We start from the raw sequence: 15164 nt of genomic DNA, 5'->3' as shown, positions 1-15164 counted from the left end.
TGGTGGTTTAGTCAATATTTTGCATTCAATTCTGGAAGAGCCTGAATTGTTTTGAGATTTGTTGAGAGATTCATAGGTATACAATTTACCAAATAAAAGTATCTAATAAACTCCATTGGGGCATCCCAGTTCCACCAGCTAGTCTTCGAAATGTTAAACCCTCCGTCACCTTTGTATATCAGAAAGGGGAGAGCATGATAAATGTTTTTTGATCCTTGAGGCTTGAGCCTCAAATCAATGAATGCAGGAATTAGTACATAGCTTTTAAAAATATAAATATATGATTTGACTTGTTTCTGGTAATCTGAGCTTGTTTTCCTTGTAACCTCATTTACCTCCTATAAATAATTAATGTGACTGCATTGCAAAAACAGCCTAGGTTCATGTTAATCAGCACGGAAATCATGTCAGCTTGACTTACTCACTTAATAAGGCTTCCTGGGTAAGCAGCTTGATTGAAAACACACATTGGAACCTATTGGTCAACTGGCTAGCCAGGCCAAGTCAGAAAATCCCACTTTTAATATGGATGATGGAGCTTGTGTGCTGAGCTGCACTTCTAACGCAGGCAGATATCCAGAGGGAGGGTGAAAGACCTAATTAACTTTCTGTTAAAGTAACACAGACCTTTCAGAGGCAGGTGCACTCTGAGGCCAAAGAGGATGGAGTGGGCTTGGGAAACCTAATGTTCCACACGTCATTATAATAACATTTGTGTAGTCTTAGAGCAAAACTTTAAGGGAAAAGGGGATTGTTATGCTCATTTTATAGTCGAGGTCACTGCAGGTCAGGTAAATTAAGTGCTGGAAATGCTAAGACATACAGCAGGTAGAGCAGGACATAACACCAGTTCTTCTGATTCCAAATACTAGGTTTTATGCTTTTTTTTCTCCTTTTTTTCTCCATCACAGCTATGGGGAAGAAAGAAAGGCACTCTGGCTTCAGGAGATGTGGATCAGTAGAGCAAGTCACCAGGAAACGATCCTCATCCAAAGGGAGGCTAGTTTAAGTGTTCTCTGCTTTTTAACTCTCATATTCCAGGATTCCTTCCTCTTTCAAATTGTTTTCTTGTTGCTTTCATTCATTTATTCCCCCCCCCTCCTGTTTTACTCTGTTTCCTTCTCCTTTGCCTCTTCCTTCTGTTTCTCTCATCTCCTCTTCATCATCATCATTATCACTGGGTCGTACGTACATGCATGGAAAGGATAGCAGGAGAGGAAAGGAGAGTCCCCTGAATTGCCCCTGAAACTGAATACCAACCTAGCCTCTGCATTTGAGCTTTTTTATCATCCCCACCTCCGTACCTCTGGACACTAGCCAAGCTCTGTCAATCCTCACGTCTATCACGAAGTGGGATTAAGAGAACAGAGTAGACTACCCTTTGCCTTTAACGCAATGTAATGGTTTCTGTAAGAGTCAAAGAGCTGCTTTCAAATCAGATTTACAGCAGGTATAAAGGAAAAGAACCAAATGACTTTGGCTAAAACAATATAAAAGGCAACCAGTTTTCATCTTTGTTCTCTTACTAACCATGGAAAGGATGTAGATGGCTCCAGTTTAACTTTCTCTTTTCCCATAGGTACTGGTCCATTAGCTCTGAGGGAATCCCATGAATATGTAGTGTAGTTTCAAAAGCATAGAAGCTGGAATAATGCACATTCTAATCCCAATTCTTTTTATTCCTGGTTGTTGGTCTCAAACACATTATATCAGCTCTCTGATCTTTCATTTCCTCTTTGATAAAATAGGGAGACAATATATTTTATGTGGTTTTGCAAGTCAAAAATATGAGAAAGGGTTTTGTAAACTTTAAATGCTATAAAACACTGTCCATATATTTATTAGTCTTCTGTTTAGTCTTGGGTTTTCTTATCTAACTCATTCACACATTTGCTTATTCAAAAATAAAAATTATTTCTCATGGGTGAATAATAAAAGGAGGCTGTATTAATTACTGTGTCTCTTATCTGTATGGAACCTCCTCTGATTGGCTCAGAAGATCATCTGATAATTGCCTAATAACCTTCCCTTTTCCCCAGTGTGGCTAGACAGCACAGACCCTGGAGTCAGATTACCTGAGTTCAAATTTCAGCTCATTTGCTTACTAGGTATGTGACCTTAGGCAAGTTTCATAATCTTTCTGTGCCTCAGTCTCCTCCTCTTTAAAATAGGAATAATCATAGCCCTACCTCACCAGATTATTGTGAGCATAAACTGAACTAATACATTTAAAGACTTTGAATAGTGCCAGACATCATAAATGCCATGTAAGTGTTAGGTGTTTTGTTCCTAAAGTTCACCATGAGTTTTTCTGGCCAAGTGGACAAAATAGGTGTAATTACACTCTATGTTTAATGTTGATTTTATGCCAGTAAGAGCCAATGGCTCCATCTCAACAGCCATTTCAAAAAATTCCCTGATAAACCCACTCCCCCAACCTCCTAATGAAATTAAATATGAAAGCTCCTGTTCTGTTACAAAGGATGAGGAAACAGAGCTCTATCAGCTGCCTCTACTGGGTTGACTAAAACTCTTCCACCATATTCCAGAAGGAAGTTAGCCTCTTGCATCCTGTTTTATAACTGGGAGACAGCAGTTGGCTGGACTCCTCCTCAGTCACATGAATTTTCAGGGTCATGAAGTTTCTGGTGGATTACAGACCATGCTTGGCACTTGGACATTTTTCCTTTTGTCTCTGATTAAACAATATTGGGGATAAGATTTTCCTACCAGAATCAGGAGCCAGAGCTCAGAGGAGAAAAATGAAGAGTCTCTCAAATAGAAGTAAAAGCTAGGACTCCTCAAAGATAAAGAAAAAAATCTTTCCTTTGACTTTTTCCACCTAAATATCTTCAATGCATTAAAAAGTTAGCAGAAGGAAAATAAAAAAAGATAAACATCCAGTTTTCGATTTGAGAGTTGAAAGTATGTGTGATGCACTTCTGAGTTTTGATCAAGGAAACCAACTTGGCTCTGTCTAGAACAGGTACCCATTTCTACCATGGATCTCAGCCTGTTAATGAACCAGCTCAGAGGTGTATTGAAAGAAGCATGAAACTGAAACTCTGTTCCATCACTCTCTTACTATATGAGCACAGAAAAATTATTTTAATTATTTTACCCTTGGGGCAAAATGGAAATAATATTTTTGTCTTTCATGTCTCATTTAGAAGCTTTTATGAAAGCAAGTACTTTGTAAAGTTATTATGTAAATGTAGGGGTTGGCAATTGTTTGATAGAAGCTGTATGGGCAAGTCTATAGCACTATTGCACAAAGTATCCTGATACACCATTTTTAGGTTTCCGCAATTCCTAGAAAAGAAATTAGCTCTCAAAATATACATGAAGCACATTCCAGTATGACAAAAGTCAATGAGTACTGGCTCTGGAGACACAATACAGGCCCCCCTGCAACCCCCAAACACATTCTGATCCTATAAAGCTCATTTTATTTTTTAATCTTGGAATTTGGATTTCCTTATGTAGCTACACTTTATAACAGAATTTTCCCCTTTCTTTAGGATCCTTCTGTGAAATTTTAAGTTTAGCCGATTCTCTCAAATTCAAAATTTTTTTCCACATATTTTTCATTTTTAAAAAAATCTGTTCTAGAAAAAATGTTTGCTGAGGCAATGATTACGGCGACCCAATACTTTCATCACTAGGGCTGAGGTCATTGGGCATTACTACTGTGTGGGGCTGTCCTGGAATTCGTCCTACACTTTTACTAATTTTTGAGTTGTTGTGGAGAAGTTTCAATTGATGAATAAGTGAGTAAGGAGCTTTTGCGTGTGTGTCTGTGGTGATTAGACAGTGTCTTTCCTCTTAAAAGCTGATTGCACTAACTTCACCTCCTGATCCTATGACTAAATCCTACATACAACAGGAAGGGGACTATTCAGACCAGTTTCTAGGGAATCTAAGGATCAGAGAGACTGAATGCCTTGCTTGGATTTACAAAGTCTTTGCACTGAAGACAGAATGCAGACCAGGGTGCTCATAAGTTGTGCTGCCTGGAAACAGTCATTAGGCTGTTCTGTGCTCTTCCTATTCAGACTTTTACACGCTCCACTTTCCTTGTTGATTAATACCTGTACACACACACACACACACACACACACACGCACACACCCCTTATCCAGCATAGACATGTCATACTTTAGTTTTCATAGCCTCAGATCCTAATGGTGAACTTTGCAAACAGAAGTTACTCAATCCTTCAGTTTTCCCTCCTTGTTCTTCAGCATTTCATCTCTGGTCCCTCTGTCAAAAAATGAGGGAGGCATTTTACATTTATTATTATTTTTCTGAACACATTTTTAGGGGTGGGTGAATGATGAGAGGCAGAGGAGGCAAAAATATATATGGACAATCTTTCTCTTCTGATTTCCCATCTGAAAGAGCTGAGGAAAAGGAAAGGTCCCACCACTGATGCCAAATGTCTAAGGATTTTTAGCAGAGCAAATGGGGGCAATGGTGAGAATATGCCCCATGGCTTTCCAACATCTTTTCTCATTCCCTTTTCTATTTTCATTTCCCTCCGCACCCCACCCCCTTCACTCTTTGCAGAGCCAAAAAAACTGTAAGCAGAGTGGTGGATTAGGTCAATTCTTTCAACATATTTGGTAAGCCACCTCAGGAAAGCAGTTAAACTTTTTGGTCCTTTTCTTCAGCATTAATAAAATGGAAGAACGGGCTTGACAGCAATGGGAGTATAATTTGTAATCTCTATTTTATAAAAATGATTGAGAGTATCTGGGTTTCACTTTGAGTGATAGGTGCTATGGGAATTAGTGACATTATTACAATTTTAATATCTGTCCCTAAGTGTTCTGACTCTGCTTCTCTATTCAAGTTTCCGAAATCCTGCTCCCTCCTTATTTAGCCCAGAAGAGACTTACCTCACACCAACTACTCCTCTAGGTCTGCAGGAACTACCCACAGAAACTTTAGGAGTCCCCATACCACCCCATCCGCTGGCTCACCTCTGTCAGTGGCAATCCCTGGCGTGAACTCTGTGAATCTGTGTCCTGGAGGAGACTCAGAGAAGCCAAGTCTCCCTGACCATCCAGATCATAGGAGGAGGTGCTTTTAGCGATCCATGTTAAACCCGGCCACTGCCCCTTAGGAATGCCCCCGGGTCTGGTTCCTCTGACTGCTATGTTTTCTACTCCTTCCTTGGAGTTCTGTATGCTCCTCCAGGACGCCTTGGGCTGATGCAGCTGGTTTAGTTGGTCTTCAGTACCTCCTCTCCCTGGTTAGTTCCCTGGAGTGGAGCTTTCAGGACCACAGCCTCTGGGCAGCTCCTGCGCCGCTCTGGCCGGAGGCTCGAGTTGCAGCAGTTTTGATTGCTTTCCCAGCTGTCCAGGGAGGGGTGATACTGCCCGCAGTCTAACTCCTCCCTTTCCACAGCTGAAAGACACGCCCACTTCAAAGGGTTCCTCTGGTCAGGTCCTGCTTAGCCATTCGTTTGTTTGTTGGTTGGTTGGTTGGTTTAAATGGGGATAGAGGTTGGTAGAAGGGGAATATGGGAGGAGAGTTGCTGAAGTTGAGAGGTAATAAGAGCTAATAAGAGCTAATAAGGGCAAATAAAAATATTGGTCCACGTCTGAAGAGTCAAAGAATGAGAAAGATACATGCCCACGACACGACATGACTGACTGTTACCTTACACATGTGGATGGGGGTCTTTGGCTTTAAAACTTCCAAACTCTAAAAGTAGAAGGAAGAAGAATCTTTCTCTCCCTTCTTTCTAACCTGTCAAATATTCCCATTTAAAACCCTTTCATTTTAATATAGACAAAGCTATATCTATATTTATTGTACTGTTTTTTCAACTTTTCTGTTTGTTTGAAATTTTAAAAACAAAAAGCAAATGAATGAAATCTTTTATTCTGAGGACACTTAACTCCCCAAATTACAAATTGGAATTCGCTATTGTTTTTCAAAAATATATCATTAAGCATTCAGGTAGAAAAAGTTCTCCTGATTGGTAATGAACTTGGAAGGAAAGAAGGGTCAAATAATTCCTAAAACTCCTGGGGCATTTTGAAGTAAGATTAAATTGCTAGAAGAGAAAAAAGAAAACTACATCTGGAAAGATTTAAAGAAAATACATGTATATGCTTTATGACAGATAGCTATCTGTGGACCAGGCTACCAAGTCAAAGTGTGGAATCTTCATTGTAGAGATTGTCAAATTTGGAATACTACCTTGTGTAAAAATTTACCAAGATCAAATACATAATTGTGAGTTCTTTTTAAGGTGTAAAGGATTTTGCAATCTTCTAGTGATTCTGAGGAGGGAAGGGAAGGGTGCTTGGATAAGCAATTGGCTGCATGATCTTTAATAGTTCAACTCTACTTCTGGCATCAATTTTCACATCTGTAAAATGACCTAATCACTTAAGTTTTTTCCATCAATAGCAAGACAGGATTCTGGGTCCAAGCTCAACCTCTTTTTGAAATTGACTTGAAGGCAATCCTCCAGGCTTTTTGGAAATCACTTTACCAATGTAAGCACATGTGTGTGATAGAGATGAAGAGTTGTAAATATGCCTTGTTGTAAGGAAATGTGCAAAAGGTTAAAACAAAAGATAGTTTACTGCCAATAAAGTTGAAAGGAATACCTTAGGTTTAAAATAGTTAATTTTAAAAAAAATTCTGATATAGGTGTCATGTGACTCTTGTCCTTCCCAGAAAACCAGAAAATAGAAATTAATACTTTTTTTCAGTTCATAGGAAAATCTCTGAGCTTTTACCAATCTTTTTTGCATCCCTATCCAGGAAATATCCGCTCAGCAAAATAAACTTCATTTTCAGAGTCATTAAATTACACATGCTAGGAATGGTGGATTTCTAAAAACCAAATCAGAATCTACAGCTCAGCCAGAGGAGATTTATCTATGGAGTAATTTGTGTTTAGAACACAGCTGCACTGAGTATGTATAGGATGGATCGATCCCCTGTTTGTGCCTTTGAAGCGACCTCCATGGATGTTTGAGAGTTGATGATACTGGTGGTGTTAGGATCCTGCCGGTGAAATGTTCAGAGGGCAGAGAGGAGTAGTGGATTAGCAGAAAGGTGAACATATTGAGACAAAGATGAGGGTGGGGACAGAACATTCTGTGGGGCTCCTTGCTTTCTCTGACAGATGTAAGGGACTGGACACAATAGGATTAGCTCTCAAAACACGTTCGATTGTGTGTAGTGTGTGTGCCTGCGCGTGCAGCCTCGGTAGGGCGTCCAAGAGGGCAAACTCTTAAATTTTCTTTAAGGGTTGCCTTTTTCGGAGGGAGGAGTGGAATCGGTTTCATCAGGGTCACCCTCATCACAGCTCCTGGACGGTTATACGGTTGGCTATTCAACTCGGAGAGAGCAGAAAGGGGCGGGGGTGGGGGAGGGGTGGTGATGCTGTCAGCAGGAGCAAGGGGTGGGGGCAGAATACAAGGCGGTTGTACAACTTCTCCTCCCCCAACACGGTTCTTGGGCCAGAGGGCCAATCCCCAGCCCTTCCTTCTTTCTCTGCCGCTTTTTGTAAAGCTCTGAGCTAACCTGTTAACAACCATCTGCTGGGCGGAGAAAACGCAACCAGCGCTCAGTTGCGGGCCCACAGGCCTGACGCTGGGAGCCATTGAAGCAGAGAGAAGCGAGGCAACAGGCAGATTTATGGGCAGCAATCTGTTACCTTCCCCCCTCCCCCAAGGCCCCTCTGCCAGGAGACAGCTTGATAATCCATCAACCCCACTAATGAATTAATTAGTATTCCCAGTGATCCCGACCCCCAAAGGGGACCAGCCTGCAGGGCCCCTAAGGGGGCTGGAAACTGCCTTCTTCGACCAGACACTGAGGACCAGGGACCAATGCCTGACATTAGGCCCCAGGGTGCTGAGCTGCAAGCCACATACCCTGTTCTGAAAGATCCCCAGATGTCCTTCCTTCTCACCTTCCCTCGGGAGACGGCTAGCTTTTGCTGAATTAAAACCAACACCACCAACAAACGGAGTCTGGAGCCATAAATTAGGGACTGTGGAGAGTAGGACAGTGAACTTCCAGAAAGGGAGAATTCAGGCTGCCCATATTCCGGGTAAAACTTGAGCAGATCTTAAAGCTATTCTCCAAAGACTAGTACAGGGTTGGGGTGGTCTAGGGATGGGGGCAGAAGGTAAAGGAAGCACAGTCCCTGATCTCAAGAAGCTCAGTGCTGCAGTAGGGAAGTGGTACGGGGTCAAAAAATAATTGTGAAACAGGTTGGAGCAAAGTGATTTGTGACATGACTCTCTACTGAATAAAGACTGGGGTAAAACAGAGGTTTCAGTTGAGTTTCTGAACAGTCTAGAAACTGGGAAATTGAATAACCCTCCCTTACAACTGCAAAGTCCTTCATTCTTTCACACTGTGATGCAGTGGGGTGAAAAAAGCTTGGGAGTAAGGAAACCTGCGTTCTTAAACCTTGTTCTGCCTCTAATTGTGTAGCCATGATGAGTGATCTAAGCTCTCTGGGCCTCATGTCACTAGTCAATAACCAGGTTGGATTATGATCTCTTGGCTTCCTTCCAGCTCTTCCATTCAGCGATGATGACAGTTAAATGTTACAATTCCCCTTTGAGGGTGAATAACACTAGCCCATTCAAAAGTGTGCAGTCTGTGTCCCCAAGTTTTAATAAGGTAACAAAGTTAGTGACAAAAGTGGATCTAGACGACTTCCCTGGTTGTCCAGTGGCTAACACTCCACGCTCCCAATGCAGGGGGCCTGGGTTTGATCCCTGGTCAGGGAACTAGGTCCCACATGCCCCAACTAAGAGTTCACATGCCGCAACTAAAGACTCCGCACACCACAACTAAAAGATCCTGTACTCTGCAATGAAGATCCTGCATGCCACAGCTAAGACCTGGCACAGCCAAATAAATAAATTGTAAAAATTAAAAAAAAAGTGGATCTAGAAACCAAGTAATAGTCTTGGGTGTACCCTATTCTTGGGACTCCCCAGATTCCTTGTCTCTTTTGGGAAGAACATTTGACTCAACCTTCTCCCACACATTCATTCAAGGCCTGTACATTTGAGCATCCACAGGGCATACAGAGTGACTCATTCCAACTACAAAAAAGTACTTCCATTCGTTGTAATCTGTTGGGAAATTTCTGCACCTTTGAAAGCTCTGTACCATCTGCCTCCCATATCCTTTTCTCCACATCCTCGCCAACATTTGTTATGTGTAGACCTTTTTGGTAATATCTTATTGTGGTTTTGATTTGCATTTCCTTAATAGTTAGTGATACTGAACAGCTTTTCATGTACCTTTTGGCCATCTGTATGTCTTCTTTGGAAAAATGTCTATTCTGCCCTCCACCCATTTTTAATCTTTTTTTTTTTTGCTGTTGTTGAGTTGTATAAGTTCTTTATGTATTTTGGATATTAACCCCTTATCAGACATATCATTTGCAAATATCTTCTCCCATTCAGTAGACTGTCTTTTCATTTTGTTGATGGTTTCCTTTGCTGTGCAAAAGTTTTTTGTTTGACTTACCCCATTTGTTTCTTTTTTATTTTGTTTCCCGTGCCTGAGGAGACATATCAGTTATGTTATTGCTAAGACTGATGTCAAAGGGCATACTGCCTATGTTTCCTGGTGTTTTATGATGTCAGGTCTTACATTCAAGTCTTTAATCCATTTTGAGTTAATTTTTGTGTATGGTGTGAGATAGTGGTCTACTTTCTTTTTCTTTTCTTTTCTTTTCTTTTCTTTTTTTTTTTTTTGCATGTGGCTGTCTATTTTTCCCAACACCATTTATTGAAGAGACTATCATTCCTCCATTGTATGTTCGTTGCTCCTTTATCATAAATTAGTTGTCCATATATGCATGGGTTTATTTCTGGGCTCTCATTTCTGAATTAAAATTTCTCATTCTTAACCAACTTTCAGTATAGTGGCAGAGGTAGAAAATCAAATTATATAAATATATATTTCAAAAACTCCACTTCTCCATGTCTTCCTTTTTTTATGTAGTCTACTTTTATTTATTTTGATTTTTTTTATTATTTTGGGGGGCCACACTGCGTGGCTTGTGGGATTTTAGTTCTCCAACTAGGGATTGAACCCAGGCCCTCAGCAGTGAGAGCACGGAGTCCTAACCATTGGACCACCAGGGAATCCCTCTCCATGTCCAACATAATTACATATGTGCCCAAGGAACCGTGTATGGACTACAGATGTTCATTGTAGTATTGTTTTTTTTTTTTAATTATTTACTTATTTATTTATTTATGGCTGTGTTGGGTCTTCTTGTGCGAGGGCTTTCTCTAGTTGTGGCAAGTGGGGGCCACTCTTCATCGCGGTGCGCGGGCCTCTCACTATCGCGGCCTCTCGTTGCAGAGCACAGGCTCCAGACGCGCAGGCTCAGTAATTGTGGCTCACGGGCCTAGTTGCTCCGCGGCATGTGGGATCTTCCCAGACCAGGGCTCGAACCCGTGTCACCTGCATTGGCAGGCAGATTCTCAACCACTGCGCCACCAGGGAAGCCCCTGTAGTATTGTTTTTAATAGCGAAAAAGTACTTTATGAATATGTTACATAACCAATGGTTTAGCTAAATAACGGAATACTATTTAATTTGCATGAGCTGGTGTATATATACTAAAAAGAAATGTACTTTATGTATTAACATGCTGTGGGGGAAAGTGTAAAATGATTTTTAGAAATATAGGTTCAACATGATACACTTAACTTTTTTTTTTATAAACCACTTTATTGAGATAATATATCACACAATTCTCCCATTTAAAGTACACAATTCAGTGGTTTTTAGTATATTCACAGACTTGTGCAACCAACGCCAGAACCAATTTTAGAACATTTTCATCAACACAAGAGATAATCCCACCCCCCCATAAGCAGTCATTCCTCATTCCTGTCACCCCAGTCCCTGGTCACCACTGCTCTGCTTTCTGTCTCCAAGGATTTACCTCTTTGGGTCATTTCATAGAAATAGAATCATTCAATATGTGGCCTGTCGTGTCTGGTTTCTTTCAGTGAGACCATGCTTTCAAGGTTCAGCCATGCTGTAGTTACACTTAACTTTTAATATGTACACACATACATTAAATAATAGATATACACAAACTGGTAACAGTGAGTCTTCTTTTCAGAATATCTCAGGACTGAGATAAAATAGATTGAGGTCAGGCAAGTATCAAAAAAAGATTTTCTTTTTAGACAAGTATAATGTATTCATATATAACTTGTGAAAGTAAAATTGATGTTAAAACATGCTATCTTTAAAATCCCATTCCCCACTAATAGCCAAACTTATTTTTCTGAAGGATCTTATAGCCGCCCCCCAACCCCAGACTCTGGAGTATATGGTGGTATGACTATTCCATGAAAAGATTGCTTCACTAGTTCCCATCAACTCTGCCCTCATACACTCAGCCCCAGGAACATTTGCCTGGTCTTAGCAGCAAACTTTAAGTTGCATTTAAGAGGCTTCAATCAAGCCCTGAGAAATATCTGGTGGGGGCAGTGGAGGTTTCCTAAGAATCCAGCCTTAATTTATACTACTGGAAGAAAACTAGGGTAATGAGATGAATAACACCAGGTCTTCTGGGAGGACCAAGGAAAGCATTGCCCTTGGCAGTCTCAGATCACAGCCAAAGCTCAGTTACTCTAAGTGGACACTGCACCATTACGGAGACAGTCCCCTTGCATCCACAGTAGCTTTCAGTGGTCTGCTCCACTAGGCCAGTGCTCCAATCATGTCACCTCTCCTAAGCATCCATCAATTGAGTGGGTAGAAGTCAATGAGAAAAAACTAATTACTAACTGTAGTAATTATAGCTAGTCCCTATGAAACATTTAGCATGTGTTAGAGGCTAAGTGCTTTGCATGTATTATTTTTATCATCACAACAGCTTTATGAGGTATTATTATTATTATTACTGTTATCTCTGTTTTATAAATAAACTGATCAAATACATAAAGGTTAAATCACTTGCCCAAGGTCACACCGGAAGTGATGGCGTACTAAATGATGGTACTGGGATTTGGATACAAATAGTCCACTACACCATATTGCCTTCCTGAAGCAGATAACTGATAGTTCACTAAGCATCCAGAATCTATCCCCTGGATGCTCCAGGAGGGACACAAAGTAAAATGATTAACAGTGACCTCTCTGCTGTCTCAGACTGAAGCACCTGGCAGAAAGACATTCTCATCTTGTTCCCCATTGTTCAGGACGTGTTCAGAAGAATCATGTTTTGCCCACAATACACTTGCCTGAGATTCAATTTCAGGAGAGACTTTTTAGCGCTACAACTGATAATGCAATATGAGGAGATGGTCGCATCTTGGTCCCTAGAAGCTCCTACAATAGAAGGGATACTCCTCACTCAACTGGCCTTCTCTGAGCCCCACTCTGTCCCAGATCTCATGCTCTCAGACAGTATTTTATGAATTCAGAGCAGAGAGAATAACCTGTCTTATGAAAATAAAACATAAAACCTTTGAGCCAACCAGAGCATTGAAAGAAGACCATTGTAGAAGCTAGCTGTAGAAGCAGGCTGTATACTCACCAGCCGGGAACTCATCTTCCAGGTGGAATTTTCTCTTTCTCCCACTAATTTGAAGGGAAAATACCAAAAGAATACAGGAAACAGCCACATAGCCCAGTTCCCAACCTCTGGCATTCTGCTTCTACAATAAATGGTTTTCAACCACAAAAGTCTGTCTGAACTTCTCAGACATTTTTCCCTTCCTCCTGCTCTCCTATTCTCTCCTCTAAAATGACCTTTATTTCTTGACACTTCAATTCCTGGTATGAGCTGGGAAGGCAGGGAATCAGGTAACACAGAGAATACATAAATACAGAAGCCCTTTGGGGGTTCAAAGGTGAGTATTTTAAGATACCAGAATTATAGTGTGGGGAAAGGGTAGGAATAAAGGAGGAAACACATTTGCAAAGTGTCTGTACCATACCGTTGTTGCATCAGTAGTCTGCATATATTATCTCCTTTAGAAATACTTGCAGCCAGCATTTTCTGAATGTTCACCTTGAATTGAGAGTTTTACCTACATTACTTCATTTAATTGCCACAACTCTTTGGCATGGGAGCTATTGTTATCACTTTTTTTTTAACAGATGAGGAAAATGAGATCCCGTAATTCATGCCTTCAATAAGTATTTGACTGCTTCTTACATGCAGTAGACACTGGGGATATATCAGCAAACAAAACAGAAAGGACAAGTAGCTTGCCCAAGATCACACAGCCAGGAAATGAATGCTGTACTTTGAAAGCCTGCTTATTGCTATGTCCCTTTTGTTTATTTTTATTATTATTTTATCCTTTTAATCCTTAAACACCAAGAGGATGATTTGAATAAAAATGGAATAAGTTAATACTCCACCTCCTCCAAGGAGTCATTTTGGTTAGATAAAGGGAAGTAACAGTCCTAGGTAGTTACCACAAAAGAGGGATTCTCTGTGACAAGTTAAACATCCCACCCTTGCCCTCCCCTCAGACACATACATGTGCACACACACACTCACACAGAGGCAAAACACAACTATAGGGTTACATGCCAATTTATTCCTATCCAGGGTGACCATAAATTCTAGTTTGCTAGTACAGTCACCATTTGCACCTGATGTAGAACAATTAATACCAGTTAATTATTTTTAGCACTCTTTTCACATTTAAAAATATCCCAGCTTTAATGTACACTGTTTGGTCACTCTACACACACTCTACATTGAAGCTCCAAACTTGCTCATTCCTGGACTTGAGGACCTTAATTCTCCCTGTTCGTTTTAGTTTACTCCACCATCAAAGAGGTAAAGACTCCCACACCTTCCCCAGGCTCAAAAGGATCATGATGAGGGGAGTTGGAGGGGTGTGGAGATATTGGCGGGTGGGGGCTTTATAAATAAAAGATGATGAAAATGAGAATTGAGAAAGGGGAGGTGAGAGAGGAGAGGTTAAAAAGCAAAGACAAAGACTAAACCTCTCTCTACCCCATCCAGTGACCCCATGAAAAAATATCCCCAGGCTCAGCCTCTTGATAGCCAGCCCCCACTCCTCCCACCAGATGAATCTAGGAGTTAGAAGCCCAAATCCAGCTTTAAGGGTGGGAGCTGTTTATTCCCCTAGGCTAGAAGGGATTTAACATCTTTAAAGGCCAAATTAAGGCTCTGAATATTTTCCGTGGGTACCAGCTGAGGCCAGGCTAAAACCAACCACTGTGCTTTCCTCTAGGAACCTCCCACAATAATTCATGGGGAGAGTTGCCACCTATTATTTAGGATGCTGATGGAGTCCTTCTCTAGATATTGCTTCCCCTCTCCCCACCCCAGTTACCCATTGGTGGTCTTGAAAATTTAGTCTTTCGTAAATTTGAGAATAATTGAAATGCCCATCCGAGTGTCCTGAGGTCTTGGGATAGTGTGGCTGTATGACCCTCCCTGTCTGTATCTTACCCCTTACCCCCCAACTGTTCCAGATAAACAGTAGCCTCCCAAGACTTGGCTTCCTTTTCCTTTTTCTCTCCCTAACCAGCTCTGCTCCCTCTTCTTCAGGCTCTGAGAGGGTCTCCATTTCACTCTCTCAGCCCCCTCTCTACTGTGTGCCCTCTTCCCCCTCCCATCTTTCCCCTTCTTTAGTGCACATGTTCCTCAATTTGATTTACTTCTGTACATTGTGTAGCTTTGCAACGGTTGGTCCTTAGAGAGCCCTCAAAGGGAGCACTCCATCTGTCAGCCTTTCACCATCCCCTCCCTGGCTTCCAGCCATCACCCCCTCCCCTCCCCCTTCCCCTTCCCAGGGGCAATTTCTAAGGGAGCTGCGGAAGATTTAGGCAAACTTCCCTTACCCCACCTCTTCCCATCTCAGCCCTCACTTGAGGGTTTTCTTTTCCCTGCTTTCCCCCACCCTCACTCAACCTGATTCCCACCATCCCCTCAGGGAAAGCCTTTGAAGTCACAGAAATCAGTGAGAAAGTATGGTCCAGTGAAGTTGCTTTGCGCCCTCTCTCCTACTGGGATGCCTGATGCTGTATAATTAAGACTTGCTGATCTAACACTATCTTGGGTTATCTGTAAATTCAGGATTAGGAACATTGACAGTAGGGAGCAATGGTGTGGAAAATCCCAAACGGCAGATAATCCAAAA

Source organism: Balaenoptera borealis (assembly GCF_965194805.1).
Source record: "Balaenoptera borealis genome assembly, chromosome: 13".
Taxonomy (NCBI): domain Eukaryota; kingdom Metazoa; phylum Chordata; class Mammalia; order Artiodactyla; family Balaenopteridae; genus Balaenoptera; species Balaenoptera borealis.
This window is presented reverse-complemented; position numbering follows the sequence as displayed.